Source organism: Parambassis ranga, chromosome 2 (genome assembly GCF_900634625.1).
Source record: "Parambassis ranga chromosome 2, fParRan2.1, whole genome shotgun sequence".
NCBI lineage: Eukaryota > Metazoa > Chordata > Actinopteri > Ambassidae > Parambassis > Parambassis ranga.
In genome coordinates, this window is record NC_041023.1 from 33,895,209 (window position 1) to 33,915,269 (window position 20,061).

General features: G+C 41.5%; 1 long non-coding RNA gene and 1 pseudogene across 1 annotated transcript; both read right to left on the reverse strand.

The window, feature by feature from the left end:
* Positions 1–19,280, reverse strand: part of LOC114447045 (phytanoyl-CoA dioxygenase, peroxisomal-like) — a 22,350-nt pseudogene extending 3,070 nt beyond the window's left edge.
* Positions 9,883–10,843, reverse strand: LOC114447049 (uncharacterized). The gene is made up of 2 exons (XR_003671811.1): positions 10,639–10,843; positions 9,883–9,925 (listed from the first exon to the last, which is right to left on the reverse strand). It is a non-coding gene; the product is annotated as an uncharacterized LOC114447049 (long non-coding RNA).
* Positions 19,281–20,061: the final 781 nt, after the last annotated feature.

The following is a 20,061-nucleotide window of genomic DNA, read 5'->3' on the forward strand; positions in this document are numbered from 1 at the left end:
TTTGGTCAAAGGCTGTGCTACAGAAACCATGTCAAAGTGAATGATAAACATGGATTTTAGTTGTGTGTTCAGCCTGAGGCAGCAAAATGAAGGTTGTGTGCCTACCTCAGCTTCTTTGGGGGACTGTAGGTGTAGGTTTGGGTGAAAGTGGGTGCAGCTGTCTGAAGAAAATAAGTCAAGGAAGAAACAATCCAGTGAGATGTATCATTTGGAAATTTCTGATCCATTTTAAGCTTAGAATTGTCTCCCACATTGCTCCCAATAACACTCGTACATTGCTAGGGGCTATTACAGCTGTGCTATATTGACCTTTGGTCGTTGATCAGGTCTGCGCAGAGTCACCATTAGTTAGATACTATAAAATGTGCACTGTCACTGCGCTAATGTGTAAAGCTACGTCGTGCAATATGCAAACCCAGCCTCGGCTGTAAAACACACTGAAAACATTTAATGAAAATAAGTAAAGATATAGTTAGTACGCTAGCTTCTTAGTGACTTAATTGCATACTGAATAACCGTCTGAGCTATTCAAAGTGGCGCCTACACCAGAGGTCATCCGTTTATAACATATAATAATATAAACTACGACTTCAAAGCCCTCCCGTTACTGTTATCATCATATAGCTAGCTAGCTTACTACACAGACAGCGACGACAGTCTCGGTTCAGAATAACAGTACCAATGTCGTTTTGAGCATGAAAGCGACAAAAGCATATACAGCTTCATAACAACAGTAGTTCTGAGTTATTCTTACTCTTTCCCCATATTCCGGCCGGTCCGGAGCTGGGCTACCAGCTCTATCCCCGGCTCGGTGTACCACTATCGGCTGGCGGATGTTCCTGTTTCAGCTCTAATCTCATAGCAGAATACAAGGATACGATAAAAGCGGGTTGTCGATCAAGGTGATTGATCAGCAGTCGGAGTCTCTCTGCAGCCCGAGACATGTTCCTGTCCACCGAGAGCCCACACACACAGCGAAGGCAGAAAGTGGATCGGATTGTAACGGGAGCAAAGGGGACGTTACTGTTGTGATGACGACATACGCACAACGTACACCGGGGTGCAAACTTCAGTGTACCCAGAAGTAAGTGAGTAAGTAAGTAAACTTATTTATAGCACCTTTCACAGATAGGATCACAAAAAGCTTTTGCTTTTTTTATTAAAATGAAATAAAAACCAGGCAATAAAAAAAGCCCCCAATGACCCGCCTTAAAACCCAGGGAGACTGATCCTTTCAGGCAGTGGCTCCCAGACTCTGAAACGGCATAAAAGTGTTTTCAGCTGCCGTTTAAAAGAACCAACAGAGTCAACCACACGGATAAAGAGGGGCAGGCGTTCCAGAGTCTGGGAGCCACTGCCTGAAAGGATCAGTCCCTGGGTTTTAAGGCGGGTTTTTGGAACCTCAAGAAGGTATTGGCATGAGGATCGAAGAGCGCGTCCAGGGGAGTAACACACCAGCATGTCTGTGATGTACTGGGTGGCTTGCCCATTTAAAGCTCTGAAAGTTAGGGTTAAAATTTTAAAATCAATTCTGAATTTAATGGGGAGCCAGAAGATAAAATCGGGGTAATGTGTGACCGTCTGTTTGATCCTGTTAAAAGCCCGCCGATGGGCCCGCCGAAGGGCCGAAAACATACAGGCACTATTACTTCAAATTCTGATCAAATTCTGCCACGGTTGCGGCCATGTTTGTAGTCCAATGAAAGAGGACAAGCTACTGAATCGAATGGTACAAAAAAATCTAATGGACTACAATACCCAGCTGACGTAAAATCCCTGTGTAAAGACTAGACGCAACAACACTAACGCTAGCTAACTACGCGTATGTGTTTGTGGAGGTTGTAGTTGCTTTAGTGTGCTTCAGTGACTTTCGGTGACTTTCAGTGAGTTTCAGTAAGTGTCAGAGGGTTTTTTTAGGTTGTTAGCTAGCGTATCTCTTCATGATACCGTGACGAGAGGGGCATGGAGCAGAATTTCAACGGCAGGAATTTCCGGATTCGTTCGACCCCGTTGCCAGCAACGTTGAACGTTGGAAAAGATAGACCCAGTTTGAGTAAGTTTTGTACATTTATTTTGAAGTGTAAACTATTTGTTGCTAATATCCGTGTTGATCGATAAAATGATTTATTATATATATATACGTGTACACAACATAGTAGACAGCAGGGTGGTAGTTGGGGTGAGAGAGGAGGATGCAGAGGATAGTGGTGATGATTGACTGGCAACCCCTAAGGGAACAGCTGAACAGAGATGAAGAAGGATGATTCAATCCTATTCAATACTGTCTTTACATATTGTTACATAATATGTGTATTTCAATATGTATGCAATTACAGATAATAATAATTGTTATTATTTTCACAGCCAAGAGGGAAGAGAAGAGGAAAGTGAGGTCCCAGGCCCATCTGGGCTCAACACTGAGGCATCACCTCTCCTTGTTGTTATTTTTATTTTCTTTACCTAATATTTGGTTGGACTTTCATTAATGTACATTAGTTATTAGTTATTATAATAAAAACTACTCTATTTGGAGACAAAATCATACATTTTGATGTTTTTTTTCTATTGATTTTACACTGTGCATAATGGTAGAAGTTGATGAAGTGCAAGGTAAATTCATACCCAAAAGCTCCAGTAGATGGCAATAGACTAGTGAAATGGATATAAATTGTATTTTCCAGCCAGTTTCCACTGGAAATGAGTAAGCTAGCTATAGCTATAGTAACCTATTTGGCAATGTGGTGCCAAATTGTGCCAAACTGAGTGTCCGCCTGGATATCCTACTAAAACCTTTGTGAAGGCTTTGCTCTTTGTTCAAATTCTATCAAATTTGGTATATTTGTAGCCAAGGAATAGCTGAATGTGATCAATGGCATCTGTGTACATAGAATCATTGTTAGCATAATGTTTTCCTCTGTCAAATAGGAAAAAAACTCAGGCGAGGATAAAATTGTTACATTTCTCCTGTAGTTTTTTCTAATTTACTCAGGCATACTAATAGACACAATATTTTAAACACTGGAAATGCATTCTCTGAGGTCCCTAGATGTCCCTAGACACCAAGAACATATGCACATTATTATTGTGGTGCATTTCCTCATTTTCTTCGGGAATGTCTTTTTAGGTGATTTTTTCTTTTAATATGGCCAGGGTTTAAAGGGTTAAACCTGAAAGTATACACAATATATTGATAAACTGAACATGGATGAATGGCCAAACAGGTTACTTCATGTCAAGTAACTACAACAACCTTCACCATATTTAATTGTCCTTTATTCTATGGACCTTGTTGCCTCAGAAGAAAACTGAGAAGAGCTTGGATAGCGAATCCTTTTGATCAAGGAGGCAGGCCTGTTTGCTTTGGCTGCCTCACTGAATATGATGCTGTCACTCTTCCTGTCTGATCCAACCAACCCTACTTCTACTGATGTAGAATGATGAAAAAGATGAGAAGATCCCTGTCATCACTCCCCACCTTGGTTCTCTGGGCATGTCAGTTCAACCAAGTCTAAGGAATCTTGGAGTTATGCTCGATAATCTTTGTCCCTTGCCACTCAAAACAATTTGTAAAGAACTGTTTCATTTAACTTTGAAATATCTCAAAATGAAGGCCGATGTTGTCAAAGCAGATCTAGAGATGATTATCCATGCTTTTATCTCGTCTTGTTTAGATTACTGCAATTCACTTTTCACTTGTTTTAACCATTCTGGACTCAGCGCCTGCAATTGGTTCAGAATGCTGCAGCAAGGCTTTTAACAGGATCAACAGACGGTCACACATTACCCCGATTTTATCTTCTGGCTCCCCATTAAATTCAGAATTGATTTTAAAATTTTAACCCTAACTTTCAGAGCTTTAAATGGGCAAGCCACCCAGTACATCACAGACATGCTGGTGTGTTACTCCCCTGGACGCGCTCTTCGATCCTCATGCCCAGTACCTTCTTGAGGTTCCAAAAACCTCTTGAGGTTCCAAAAACCTAGACTTTTAAACGGCAGCTGAAAACACTTTTATAGGTGCCGTTTAAAAGAACCAATAGAGTCAACCACACGGATAAAGAGGGGCAGGCGTTCCAGAGTCTGGGAGCCACTGCCTGAAAGGATCAGTCTCCCTGGGTTTTAAGGCGGGTTTTTGGGGGCTTTTTTATTGCGTTGTTTTTATTTCATTTTAATAAAAAAGCAAAAGCTTTTTGTGATCCTATCTGTGAAAGGTGCTATAAATATGTAATGTATTAATTAAAAAATGTAATTAATAAGGTTTTATTAATTCTGAAGGAAATTCTTTTTACCAGAGGTATCAAGTTACATTAAATACAAAAGTAAGTGCCAATAAAAAAATCCAATAAGTACAGTAAACAGTATGACTGAGCACAAAATGTTGCATGGCTGTAATATAGAGATGAAAGGTGCTAAGTAAATACAAATAGAGACCAGTGGAGGAATTTTTAATCCAGCGGATCCAGTGCGACGCTGTTTTCTTCCACAATGCCTACCTTAAAGTAGTTTTTATTTTTAAAATCTACAGAATTTAATTAACCATGTGGTCTATAAAGCAAATGGAGTTATGAGATCATTATGAATGATTGTGAATGAGGAAAAGAAATGCACTATATTTTATTGCCACCTGTTTTGTTTAATTAAAAAATAAGCTACAGACTTGTATAAGAAAACAGTTTATATTGTCATGAATTAAACTGCAAACACAATGTTAGTTTGTCTCTATTCTGAGGGCACCACAGATGGGCACATATTGCACAAAGCACAGCAAACTCTGACCATCTTGTCAAGTGATTTAAGCTCTCCTGAACAAGAGAGAGGGGGTTGTAGTCTGCCAGACTACAACCCCCTCTCTCTTGTTCCTCACAAGACCTGACATGTTCCACATGGATCCGAACAGCTGCTAGCCCCCTCGTTGTCTCAAGTTCACTTGGGTGTAGTTTTTGTTTCCCTTAAATGAAGGCAGGTATTTTGAGATGAGCACTGTACAAGCCCACAGTATCTCCAAGGGTAAATCCTCCATCTGCTCGCACCGCAATCACCAGGTGAAAGATTTTCTAGAAAGCCACTGTTCTGTGTGATGTGCTTATCACTTGTTTGCCCACCTCAACCAGTAGACACAAATGATATGGCTCCCTGTAGAGTTATTAATATCAAATACTTGACTACATATGACAACATGACATTTAAAGTGTTATTAAAATTTGGCTTGCAGTAGGCTTTGACACATTAAATATATATGTTAAGAAATGCAGTGGTAAGTCCAGTCTCATTTTCATTAAAGTCGTTAAAAAGCAGTGAAAAAGAGACAGCCCCTCCTTTAGGAATCCAGACAGGAACGTGAAGACGACCCTCATCTTGGCATAGGATGGAAGCCCAGTTATGTCCTGCACCATCTCATCCTTGTTCTTGAAAGACTCCTGCTGGAAAGATAACTTGCTTACCCTGTCCCGAAGCTCATAGACCTCTGCCCTTAGTCTGGTACACTCACCTGTCAGTTTTTTCACAAATGCTGGGCAAACTTACTGGGGCATATTACACTGCTTTCAGTGAGGACAGGGTCTTTACAGTAGCTATGTTTCCCGCTCTGACCCCTGGCCTCAGGAATGTTGTCGCTATTGCTACTGAAATAAAGTGCTCACTGCACATCTGGAGTGTTCCGTTGAGTCCAGTGATCCCTCCTGATGTCAGCAATCTATTTCTGGCGATGCTCTGGGTTTTTGGGGGTATTATAAGGTTAAACCATTTCTTTGTGATTTTAATTGTCACAGCCCACAGCGCAGCAGCATGTTGGAATCCGGTCCTAATGATGGCGGCGCAACTACAGTGTGAGGTCACACGATACCCATGAGTCACCTTGTTGCTAGGCAATTTAACCTAGTGACACTCATGGGACACATCACACGTCTTTGATCTCATTACCATGATGTTATGATGTCATTATGATGTCATAATTGTTTGTTTGACTGCTCAATTTGTCTAAAGACAGTATATATACACACAACACAAATATATATATATATTTATATATTAGTCTGCAACAATGTCTCGCCCAGCTAAGGACTCAAAACCGTCAATTGAAGAGCTGAAAAAAGGAGCTGACGAAGTCAATGAACTCGGAGAGACGGCTCACGTGTCAAATCGAAGAAGACAAAAAGGAATTCCAGAAAAAGCTAAGAGGTCTAAAGAAAACACAAGCACAAAATAACAAACTTCTTCAGGATGTCCAGGAAAGGGATGCAACTATTGAAGGGCTACAGAAAGATCTGGTGGAGATCAGGTCTGCATTACTTAAAAAGGAGAAAGAGAATGAGACCTTGAGGAAATATCTTGAAAGTCACTTGGCAGAACTGTCAGTTGTTAAGCAGCGATACAGCATTGAAAAAGAAAAGGCGATGAAGACAGAAGGGCTGCAAAACACAATATACATGATGGAAGCTGAAAATGAAGAATTGAAATGTGAAATAAATGATTTCCAAGTATTCAAGGATGAGGCTCAAACCCGTCAAAATGAACTGCGGATGCAACTGTCAGAAGCAGAGGAGAAGATTATCTGTAGAGACAGAGTATTAGAATGTGCAAAAGAAGAAGATCACTTCTCTGAAAATTCAGAACAACAGGTTAGAGCGTGCATTGAAAAGACACGAGAAACATGATCTTATAGTCAGAAAACTGGAATGCACTATTAGAAAGAAGGATGAAGATATAAAGTCTGTGCAAAAGGAGCTGAAAAAGAATGAATCAGAGCTTAATAAACTGAGGAGCTCTTTTACACTCAAGGTCCACCAAAATAAAAGCCTCCAGGAAGATCTGCACACTACAAGGAAGACGTTAGATGAGAAGTGCCAAGAAACCAGAAGACTGAGTCTTGTCATTGAAGAGCTGGAAACACAAAATGCCAAAATAGTTAAACAGTATGACGCACTCAAATCGAAAGAAACACTAAAGGAAAAAGGAGCTCAAGACAAAGACACATTGATAAGAGACTTAAAGTTTCTTGTTACCAAACTAGAAAGCGAGCTTAGCCAGCAGATAGTGAAGACTGAAAAGGTCGACAAAGCTAAAGACGGCGTCAAAGCTAACCTGGTAATTCTTCAGTCAGAACTCAAAACTCTTCAGTCAGAACACAAAACTCTTCAGTCAGAACACAACAAAGCTAATGTGGCTAAAGATAAACTGAATAAACAGCTCAGACTCTTAGACAGTGCCAACAAACGTTTAAGTTCTCAACTGGAGCAAAACAAGAAAGCACATGAAAACACAGTGCATGAACTGCAGAGTGAAGCAGTGCTTGCAGCAGAATGAGCAAAAGCTTTCAGAGGAGAAACAGTTGGCCGCTTCTTATCTGAGTGGCAAGGAGGCAGCAGAGCAAGCCCTTGCCAAAGCAGATGATGAGAAGGAAAAGTTGAGCAGAGTCATAGAGAGATTCAAGCAGCGGAAGAAGGCTAGCCAGAAAGATGTGGCTGAAAAAGAGCAAAAGATCAAAGATCAAATGCTCCACATCGAGTCTCTCCTTAAGCAGCAAATAGATCAGAAAAAACATATGGACCTGTTGGAACATAACCTAGAGATGCAGAGTTCAGACAAAGACACCAGTCAAAGCAATGATGTCTTTTGGCGTCAGGAGCTGGAACAAGCCTAAACAAATGTTACAGGAACGGATGGCGAGTATGAAAGAAAAAGATGAACTCCTCGACAAACTGAAGCAGGAGCTGTCTGGTGTAAACAGGAGCTCAATAAAAGATGGCAGACTGCAGTGAACTCAACAATAGATCATGTCACTGAAGGGACAACTTTATGCAAGTGAGGGCACTCGCCGGATGCTGAAAGAGGAAAAACATAACCTGTCAGATGAGGCGAGAATGTTTAAACTGGAGCTTAGCAACTGCAAACAGCAACTAGATCAGACCAAGAGGGACTTCTTTAACTACAAGGAGAAGTATGCACCACAGAACCAAGTAGTGCTTAACTCCTCCGAGGTAAAAGAAGAGGAGGAGAAGACAACCCACTTCCCTTTCCTCAAGTAAGCATACAGTATTTGGCTTCAGCTTTACCGACAAGGAAGCAGCAACTGGTTCCCTCCCTCATCGACCCTGTACCTCATACTCCCACCACCAAAGTTTTCCCTACACCCCGCCGTCCAGCCACTCGCCCTGATGAGCCTGCTGACAATTAGTAGGCAGCTGCAGAAAACACTTGCAGCAAACCCAAAGAATCATATTTTAGAAAAAAAATATTTTCTGAAAAATGGCCTTCATTTTCCTAAATACATGTGTGTTTCAATTTTGTTAAGTTTAGGAGCTATGGCAGTTTTGTCGAACGCCTTTTTTTGTCTCACCAGTGTGTGAAGATGTCACGCACTGTAGATTTTCAGACTTTTTCAAAAACAGAAAAAAAAGGCAAACTACTTCCATTTTGGCCACAGTGGGTGCTCCAAATACATAAATTATATATCAAAACGTAGGAATTTTTGTCCTGGTCAAGCTGGTACACCTGTCTTTGCCATGTGACCCAAGATTTTTGTCAGCTGACCCTCAAGTGAAGGGAGCGCCACTCCCTCCTCCCATGTGCTCCCATGTTAACTTGGCAAAGATTTCAGATGAAAATCCTGATGGACAAGGCATTTCTAACCTGCTCATACGGATACATATGTTGATTAAAACATATGAATTTGAAATGACGCTCACGGTGAAAGAATTTTTTATCTGGGACTTTTCGTTGTCCTGCATCAGGAGGTTTGTTGATCAGCATGGTGTGCATGGCCATAATGTTCGGTCCAGTGAAGCACTCCACATACTTGAGGATCTGGCATGCAAAGGCACAAGATGGATCAGTGTTCAAGTCTATTAAGTACTGGTGGTAAACAATTATGTGTGCCTCTCCTTCTTACCTCTGGTAGAGTGCAGTACCGGAACAGTTCAGGATCTTCCTGGAAGTCTTGAAGTTTGGAGACTGCCTTCTGATCCGGAACAAAATCTGACTTAGCGATGGTCACGTCCCTCATAACCACCAGACCAGGAATGTTCACTTCCTGGCGACAGATTCTTTCAAACTCCTTCCTGAAGAAGAACATCACACTCAGCACCTCTAAAAGAGTTACAGATATTTTAATATAATTAATATTCAGTACTTTAGTATATGATGGATACCTGAACTTGTTGATGTCCTCGTCAGACACCAGATTCTTGATGAGAATGAATCCATTTCCTCATAGAAAAGACGCTGTTCAGGTGTCAGCAAGTCTGTACCTAAAGTGTATCTGCCCACAGAGCGACACCACTAATATCACATGACCATACACCTTTAACTGGAATAAAAGCTGTTTGCACTGGTAATAATTGAAAGATGCTATGCATGAGAATATTGCATTAATATCCACTTTAGATTTACATTAGACTCCAGCTGCAGTCTCATTCTGGGCTTGTGATGCCTTTCTTTGACTACTACAAAGTACGTGTTGATGAAGATTCATCCAGGTCATAATCAGCTTCATCACACTGATAAAGCTGCTTGGATGAGCAGCGAAACGTCTTTCAAGAAAACTCTACAAGTCCAGACACCTTGCTTCAATTTCTCTTCTACAAATTGAGAAACCTTTATTAGTCCCACAATGGGGAAATTGCTTAAGGCAGCCCAGCAAAGAGCGCCATACACCGCTGAGTACACTGGAGGCTATGTGGGTAAAGTGCCTTGCCCAAGGACACACAACAGTGACTAGAGAGTTGGGAACGAAGTACAAAAAAGTACAAACAGACTGTAAGCTGAATCTTTGGTCAAAGGCTGTGCTACAGAACCATGTCAAAGTGAATGATAACACATGGATTTTAGTTGTGTGTTCAGCCTGAGGCAGCAAAATGAAGGTTGTGTGCCTACCTCAGCTTCTTTGGGGACTGTAGGTGTAGGTTTGGGTGAAAGTGGGTGCAGCTGTCTGAAGAAAATAAGTAAAGGAAGAAACAATCCAGTGAGATGTATCATTTGGAAATTTCTGATCCATTTTAAGCTTAGAATTGTCTCCCCACATTGCTCCCAATACACTCGTACATTGCTAGGGGCTATTACAGCTGTGCTATATTGCCTTTGGTCGTTGATCAGGTCTGCGCAGAGTCACCATTAGTTAGATACTATAAAATGTGCACTGTCACTGCGCTAATGTGTAAAGCTACGTCGTGCAATATGCAACCCAGCCTCGGCTGTAAAACACATGAAAAACATTTAATGAAAATAAGTAAAGATATAGTTAGTACGCTAGCTTCTTAGTGACTTAATTGCATACTGAATAACCGTCTGAGCTATTCAAAGTGGCGCCTACACCAGAGGTCATCCGTTTATAACATAATAATATATAAACTACGACTTCAAAGCCCTCCCGTTACTGTTATCATCATATAGCTAGCTAGCTTACTACACAGACAGCGACGACAGTCTCGGTTCAGAATAACAGTACCAATGTCGTTTTGAGCATGAAAGCGACAAAAGCATATACAGCTTCATAACAACAGTAGTTCTGAGTTATTCACTCTTTCCCCATATTCCGGGCCGGTCCGGAGCTGGGCTACCAGCTCTATCCCCGGCTCGGTGTACCACTATCGGCTGGCGGATGTCCTGTTTCAGCTCTAATCTCATAGCAGAATACAAGGATACGATAAAAGCGGGTTGTCGATCAAGGTGATTGATCAGCAGTCGGAGTCTCTCTGCAGCCCGAGACATGTTCCTGTCCACCGAGAGCCCAGCACACACAGCGAAGGGCAGAAAGTGGATCGGATTGTAACGGGAGCAAAGGGGACGTTACTGTTGTGATGACGACATACGCACAACGTACACCGGGGTGCAAACTTCAGTGTACCCAGAAGTAAGTGAGTAAGTAAGTAAACTTATTTATAGCACCTTTCACAGATAGGATCACAAAAAGCTTTTGCTTTTTTTTATTAAAATGAAATAAAAACAACGCAATAAAACCCAGTCAACTAAAAGCTTGTGTTACGTGGCTAAGAGACCAGCTGAAGAAGTGATGAGAAGGTGGGTCTAATCGAATCAATTTATTAATACAATAATAATCAATCAAACAAAATGAATTCACCCACCTCCACTACCCTACTTCCAAGAACGGCCGTCGGGAATAAAGGAAAATCCACCCCACACTTTATGAACACTGTGATTCCACTGCACGCGTGAGTATTAAGGCACTGCAACTAAAAAAAAAAAACTAAAGAAAGAAACGAAATAACAATAATAAACAAATTATTAAAGAAAGAAAGAAAGAAAGAAAGAAAAACTAGTCCGCCCCAAAGGCACCTCCCAGTTCTTTTGTGCCACACACCGGCTCACTTGCCATGCTTAAAAAATACCTGCATATGATTAATAATCATTGAAATACCTGGCAGATGCATGACCAAACGACTTGCGATTACGTCTACTTCTTCTGAACATCCATCTGCAATGTATAAAACAAAATCAATCCACCCATCAAATAATTTAAAACAAAGGTAGGCTACAGCCAACCCGCATACCTGTATGGCTTCCCTGCAGCCCAGTGTGGAGCAAGGTGTGGACCTGCCTTACTCCACCGGGCAGAACCAAAACCCCAACACATTTGTTACCCCCCTAAAGGGAGCCCTATATATGTGGGTCGACTTGCCCTTCCCTCTTCCCCAACCTGAGGCATATAGCACCTGCTACACTTGTCTGAATAAGATTAAGATTAAGAAACCTTTATTAGTCCCACAATGGGGAAATTGCATTTTTGCAAAGGCATACAGACAGCAAGGGATAAGTTAATAAAAAGATATATACATTATAAAATAGACTACCAATAAAAGATATATACATTATAAAATAGACTCAATCAAAAAACAGTTTACATATTAACAGTTGTTGCACAGGTGAGTGGTTTATAAACTGTACATAGTGCAACTAAAAAAAATAACAGTAAATAAAAGCACCACTATGGTGAGTATTGCACCTATAAAAGTGTTTTCAGCTGCCGTTTAAAAGAACCAACAGAGTCAACCACACGGATAAAGAGGGGCAGGCGTTCCAGAGTCTGGGAGCCACTGCCTGAAAGGATCAGTCTCCCTGGGTTTTAAGGCGGGTTTTTGGAACCTCAAGAAGGTATTGGCATGAGGATCGAAGAGCGCGTCCAGGGGAGTAACACACCAGCATGTCTGTGATGTACTGGGTGGCTTGCCCATTTAAAGCTCTGAAAGTTAGGGTTAAAATTTTTAAAATCAATTCTGAATTTAATGGGGAGCCAGAAGATAAAATCGGGGTAATGTGTGACCGTCTGTTTGATCCTGTTAAAAGCCTTGCTGCAGCATTCTGAACCAATTGCAGGCGCTGATGTCCAGAATTGTTAAAACAAGTGAAAAGTGAATTGCAGTAATCTAAACAAGACGAGATAAAGCATGGATAATCATCTCTAGATCTGCCTTTGACAACATCGGCCTTAATTTTGAGATATTTCAAAGTTAAATGAAACAGTTCTTTACAAATTGTTTTGAGTGGCAAGGGACAAAGATTTATCGAGCATAACTCCAAGATCCTTAGACTTGGTTGAACTGACATGCCCAGAGAACCAAGGTGGGGAGTGATGACAGGGATCTTCTCAATATTGTGTATACTTTCAGGTTAAGCATCAGGGTTTATCATAAGATAAGATAACAAAAGATTTTTTTTTTTTTATTAATTCTGAAGGAAATTCTTTTACCAGAGGTATCAAGTTACATTAAATACAAAAGTAAGTGCCAATAAAAAATCCAATAAGTGCAGTAAAACAGTATGACTGAGCACAAACTGTTGCATGGCTGTAATATAGAGATGAAAGGTGCTAAGTAAATACAAATAGAGACCAGTGGAGGACTTTTAATCCAGCGGATCCAGTGGCGACGCTGTTTTCTTCCACAATGCCTACCTTAAAGTAGTTTTTATTTTAAAAATCTACAGACTTTAATTAACCATGTGGTCTATAAAGCAATGGAGTTATGAGATCATTATGAATGATTGTGAATGAGGAAAGAAATGCACTATATTTTATTGCCACCTGTTTTGTTTAATTAAAAAATAAGCTACAGACTTGTATAAGAAAACAGTTATATTGTCATGAATTAAACTGCAAACACAATGTTAGTTTGTCTCTATTCTGAGGGCACCACAGATGGCACATATTGCACAAAGCACAGCAAACTCTGACCATCTTGTCAAGTGATTAAGCTCTCCTGAACAAGAGAGAGGGGGTTGTAGTCTGCCAGACTACAACCCCCTCTCTCTTGTTCTCACAGACTGACATGTTCCACATGGATCCGAACAGCTGCTAGCCCCCTCGTTGTCTCAAGTTCACTGGGTGTAGTTTTGGTTTCCCTTAAATGAAGGCAGGTATTTTGAGATGAGCACTGTACAAGCCCACAGTATCTCTATGGGTTAAATCCTCCATCTGCTCGCACCGCATCACCAGGGTGACAGATTTTCTAGAAAGCCACTGTTCTGTGTGATGTGCTTATCACTTGTTTGCCCACCTCAACCAGTAGACACAAATGATATGGCTCCCTGTAGAGTTATTAATATCAATACTTGACTACATATGACAACATGACATTTAAAGTGTTATTAAAATTTGGCTTGCAGTAGGCTTTGACACATTAATAATATGTCAAGAAATGCAGTGGTAAGTCCAGTCTCATTTTCATTAAAGTCGTTAAAAGCAGTGAAAAGAGACAGCCCCTCCTTTAGGATCCAGACAGGAACGTGAAGACGAACCTCATCTTGGCATAGGATGGAAGCCCAGTTATGTCCTGCACCATCTCATCCTTGTTCTTGAAAGACTCCTGCTGGAAAGATAACTTGCTTACCCTGTCCCGAAGCTCATAGACCTCTGCCCTTAGTCTGGTACACTCACCTGTCAGTTTTTTCACAAATGCTGGGCAAACTTACTGGGGCATCTTACACTGCTTTCAGTGAGGACAGGGTCTTTACAGTAGCTATGTTTCCCGCTGACCCACTGGCCTCAGGAATGTTGTCGCTATTGCTACGGAAATAAAGTGCTCACTGCACATCTGGAGTGTTCCGTGGACGTCCAGTGATCCTCCTGATGTCAGCAATCTATTTCTGGCGATGCTCTGGGGTTTTGGGGTATTATAAGGTTAAACCATTTCTTTGTGATTTTAATTGTCACAGCCCACAGCGCAGCAGCATGTTGGAATCCGGTTCCTAATGATGGCGGCGCAACTACAGTGTGAGGTCACACGATACCCATGAGTCACCTTGTTGCTAGTGCAATTTAACCTAGGACACTCATGGGACACATCACACGTCTCTTGATCTCATTACCATGATGTTATGATGTCATTATGATGTCATAAAAATGTTATGATGTCATAATTGTTTGTTTGACTGCTCAATTTGTCTAAAGACAGTATATACACACACACAAATATATATATATTTATATATTAGTCTGCAACAATGTCTCGCCCAGCTAAGGACTCAAAACCGTCAATTGAAGAGCTGAAAAAGGAACTGACGAACTCAATGAACTCGGAGAGACGGCTCACGTGTCAAATCGAAGAAGACAAAAAGGAATTCCAGAAAAAGCTAAGAGGTCTAAAGAAAACACACACAAAATAACAAACTTCTTCAGGATGTCCAGGAAAGGGATGCAACTATTGAAGGGCTACAGAAAGATCTGGTGGAGATCAGTCTGCATTACTTAAAAAGGAGAAAGAGAATGAGACCTTGAGGAAATATCTTGAAAGTCACTTGGCAGAACTGTCAGTTGTTAAGCAGCGATACAGCATTGAAAAAGAAAAGGCGATGAAGATAGAAGGGCTGCAAAACACAATATACATGATGGAAGCTGAAAATGAAGAATTGAAATGTGAAATAAATGATTTCCAAGTATTCAAGGATGAGGCTCAAACCCGTCAAAATGAACTGCGGATGCAACTGTCAGAAGCAGAGGAGAAGATTATCTGTAGAGACAGAGTATTAGAATGTGCAAAAGAAGAAAACGACGTACAAGGGCTCAAGATCACTTCTCTGAAAATTCAGAACAACAGGTTAGAGCATGCATTGAAAAGACACGAGAAACATGATCTTATAGTCAGAAAACTGGAATGCACTATTAGAAAGAAGGATGAAGATATAAAGTCTGTGCAAAAGGAGCTGAAAAAGAATAAATCAGAGCTTAATAAACTGAGGAGCTCTTTTACACTCAAGGTCCACCAAAATAAAAGCCTCCAGGAAGATCTGCACACTACAAGGAAGACGTTAGATGAGAAGTGCCAAGAAACCAGAAGACTGAGTCTTGTCATTGAAGAGCTGGAAACACAAAATGCCAAAATAGTTAAACAGTATGACGCACTCAAATCGAAAGAAACACTAAAGGAAAAAGGAGCTCAAGACAAAGACACATTGATAAGAGACTTAAAGTTTCTTGTTACCAAACTAGAAAGCGAGCTTAGCCAGCAGATAGTGAAGACTGAAAAGGTCGACAAAGCTAAAGACGGCGTCAAAGCTAACCTGGTAATTCTTCAGTCAGAACTCAAAACTCTTCAGTCAGAACACAAAACTCTTCAGTCAGAACACAACAAAGCTAATGTGGCTAAAGATAAACTGAATAAACAGCTCAGACTCTTAGACAGTGCCAACAAACGCTTAAGTTCTCAACTGGAGCAAAACAAGAAAGCACATGAAAACACAGTGCATGAACTGCAGAGAGTGAAGCAGTGCTTGCAGCAGAATGAGCAAAAGCTTTCAGAGGAGAAACAGTTGGCCGCTTCTTATCTGAGTGGCAAGGAGGCAGCAGAGCAAGCCCTTGCCAAAGCAGATGATGAGAAGGAAAAGTTGAGCAGAGTCATAGAGAGATTCAAGCAGCGGAAGAAGGCTAGCCAGAAAGATGTGGCTGAAAAAGAGCAAAGATCAAAGATCAAATGCTCCACATCGAGTCTCTCCTTAAGCAGCAAATAGATCAGAAAAAACATATGGACCTGTTGGAACATAACCTAGAGATGCAGAGTTCAGACAAAGACACCAGTCAAAGCAATGATGTCTTTTGGCGTCAGGAGCTGGAACAAGCTAAACAAATGTTACAGGAACGGATGGCGAGTATGAAAGAAAAAGATGAACTCCTCGACAAACTGAAGCAGGAGCTGTCTGGTGTAAAACAGGAGCTCAATAAAAGATGGCAGACTGGCAGTGAACTCAACAATAAGATCATGTCACTGAAGGGACAACTTTATGCAAGTGAGGGCACTCGCCGGATGCTGAAAGAGGAAAAACATAACCTGTCAGATGAGGCGAGAATGTTTAAACTGGAGCTTAGCAACTGCAAACGCAACTAGATCAGACCAAGAGGGACTTCTTTAACTACAAGGAGAAGTATGCACCACAGAACCAAGTAGTGCTTAACTCCTCCGAGGTAAAAGAAGAGGAGGAGAAGACAACCCACTTCCCTTTCCTCAAGTAAGCATACAGTATTTGGCTTCAGCTTTACCGACAAGGAAGCAGCAACTGGTTCCCTCCCTCATCGACCCTGTACCTCATACTCCCACCACCAAAGTTTTCCCTACACCCCACCGTCCAGCCACTCGCCCTGATGAGCCTGCTGACAATTAGTAGGCAGCTGCAGAAACACTTGCAGCAAACCCAAAGAATCATATTTTAGAAAAAAAAATATTTCTGAAAAATGGCCTTTGATTCCTTAGAAACATATAGCATGTGTGTTCAAGTTTCTAATTGTTTCAAATACATGTGTGTTTCAATTTTGTTAAGTTTAGGAGCTATGGCAGTTTTGTCGAAACGCCTTTTTTTGTCTCACCAGTGTGTGAAGATGTCACGCACTGTAGATTTTCAGACTTTTTCAAAAACAGAAAAAAAAGGCAAACTACTTCCATTTTTGGCCACAGTGGGTGCTCCAAATACATAAATTATATATCAAAACGTAGGAATTTTTGTCCTGGTCAAGCTGGTACACCTGTCTTTGCCATGTGACCCACGATTTTTGGTCAGCTGACCCTCAAGTGAAGGGAGCGCCACTCCCTCCTCCCATGTGCTCCCATGTTAAACTTGGCAAAGATTTCAGATGAAAATCCTGATGGACAAGGCATTTCTAACCTGCTCATACGGATACATATGTTGATTAAAACATATGAATTTGAAAATGACGCTCACGGTGAAAGAATTTTTTATCTGGGACTTTTCGTTGTCCTGCATCAGGAGGTTTGTTGATCAGCATGGTGTGCATGGCCATAATGTTCGGTCCAGTGAAGCACTCCACATACTTGAGGATCTGGCATGCAAAGGCACAAGATGGATCAGTGTTCAAGTCTATTAAGTACTGGTGGTAAACAATTATGTGTGCCTCTCCTTCTTACCTCTGGTAGAGTGCAGTACCGGAACAGTTCAGGATCTTCCTGGAAGTCTTGAAGTTTGGAGACTGCCTTCTGATCCGGAACAAACTCTGACTTAGCGATGGCCACGTCCCTCATAACCACCAGACCAGGAATGTTCACTTCCTGGCGACAGATTCTTTCAAACTCCTTCCTGAAGAAGAACATCACACTCAGCACCTCTAAAAGAGTTACAGATATTTTAATATAATTAATATTCAGTACTTTAGTATATGATGGATACCTGAACTTGTTGATGTCCTCGTCAGACACCAGATTCTTGATGAGAATGAATCCATTTTCCTCATAGAAAAGACGCTGTTCAGGTGTCAGCAAGTCTGTACCTAAAGTATCTGCCCACAGAGCGACACACTAATATCACATGACCATACACCTTTAACTGGAATAAAAAGCTGTTTTGCACTGGTAATAATTGAAAGATGCTATCCATGAGAATATTGCATTAATATCCACTTTAGATTTACATTAGACTCCAGCTGCAGTCTCATTCTGGGCTTGTGATGCCTTTCTTTGACTACTACAAAGTACGTGTTGATGAAGATTCATCCAGGTCATAATCAGCTTCATCACACTGATAAAGCTGCTTGGATGAGCAGCGAAACATCTTTCAAGAAAACTCTACAAGTCCAGACACCTTGCTTCAATTTCTCTACTACAAATTGAGAAACCTTTATTAGTCCCACAATGGGGAAATTGCTTAAGGCAGCCCAGCAAAGAGCGCCATACACCGCTGAGTACACTGGAGGCTATGTGGGTAAAGTGCCTTGCCCAAGGACACACAACAGTGACTAGAGAGTTGGGAACGAAGTACAAAAAAGTACAAACAGACTGTAAGCTGAATCTTTGGTCAAAGGCTGTGCTACAGAAACCATGTCAAAGTGAATGATAAACATGGATTTTAGTTGTGTGTTCAGCCTGAGGCAGCAAAATGAAGGTTGTGTGCCTACCTCAGCTTCTTTGGGGGACTGTAGGTGTAGGTTTGGGTGAAAGTGGGTGCAGCTGTCTGAAGAAAATAAGTCAAGGAAGAAACAATCCAGTGAGATGTATCATTTGGAAATTTCTGATCCATTTTAAGCTTAGAATTGTCTCCCACATTGCTCCCAATAACACTCGTACATTGCTAGGGGCTATTACAGCTGTGCTATATTGACCTTTGGTCGTTGATCAGGTCTGCGCAGAGTCACCATTAGTTAGATACTATAAAATGTGCACTGTCACTGCGCTAATGTGTAAAGCTACGTCGTGCAATATGCAAACCCAGCCTCGGCTGTAAAAACACTGAAAACATTTAATGAAAATAAGTAAAGATATAGTTAGTACGCTAGCTTCTTAGTGACTTAATTGCATACTGAATAACCGTCTGAGCTATTCAAAGTGGCGCCTACACCAGAGGTCATCCGTTTATAACATAATAAATAAACTACGACTTCAAAGCCCTCCCGTTACTGTTATCATCATATAGCTAGCTAGCTTACTACACAGACAGCGACGACAGTCTCGGTTCAGAATAACAGTACCAATGTCGTTTTGAGCATGAAAGCGACAAAAGCATATACAGCTTCATAACAACAGTAGTTCTGAGTTATTCACTCTTTCCCCATATTCCGGGCCGGTCCGGAGCTGGGCTACCAGCTCTATCCCCGGCTCGGTGTACCACTATCGGCTGGCGGATGTTCCTGTTTCAGCTCTAATCTCATAGCAGAATACAAGGATACGATAAAAGCGGGTTGTCGATCAAGGTGATTGATCAGCAGTCGGAGTCTCTCTGCAGCCCGAGACATGTTCCTGTCCACCGAGAGCCCAGCACACACAGCGAAGGGCAGAAAGTGGATCGGATTGTAACGGGAGCAAAGGGGACGTTACTGTTGTGATGACGACATACGCACAACGTACACCGGGGTGCAAACTTCAGTGTACCCAGAAGTAAGTGAGTAAGTAAGTAAACTTATTTATAGCACCTTTCACAGATAGGATCACAAAAAGCTTTTGCTTTTTTTATTAAAATGAAATAAAAACCAGGCAATAAAAAAAGCCCCCAATGACCCCTTAAAACCCAGGGAGACTGATCCTTTCAGGCAGTGGCTCCCAGACTCTGAAACGGCACCTATAAAAGTGTTTTCAGCTGCCGTTTAAAAGAACCAACAGAGTCAACCACACGGATAAAGAGGGGCAGGCGTTCCAGAGTCTGGGAGCCACTGCCTGAAAGGATCAGTCCCCTGGGTTTTAAGGCGGGTTTTTGGAACCTCAAGAAGGTATTGGCATGAGGATCGAAGAGCGCGTCCAGGGGAGTAACACACCAGCATGTCTGTGATGTACTGGGTGGCTTGCCCATTTAAAGCTCTGAAAGTTAGGGTTAAAATTTTAAAATCAATTCTGAATTTAATGGGGAGCCAGAAGATAAAATCGGGGTAATGTGTGACCGTCTGTTTGATCCTGTTAAAAGCCCGCCGATGGGCCCGCCGAAGGGCCGAAAACATACAGGCACTATTACTTCAAATTCTGATCAAATTCTGCCACGGTTGCGGCCATGTTTGTAGTCCAATGAAAGAGGACAAGCTACTGAATCGAATGGTACAAAAAAATCTAATGGACTACAATACCCAGCTGACGTAAAATCCCTGTGTAAAGACTAGACGCAACAACACTAACGCTAGCTAACTACGCG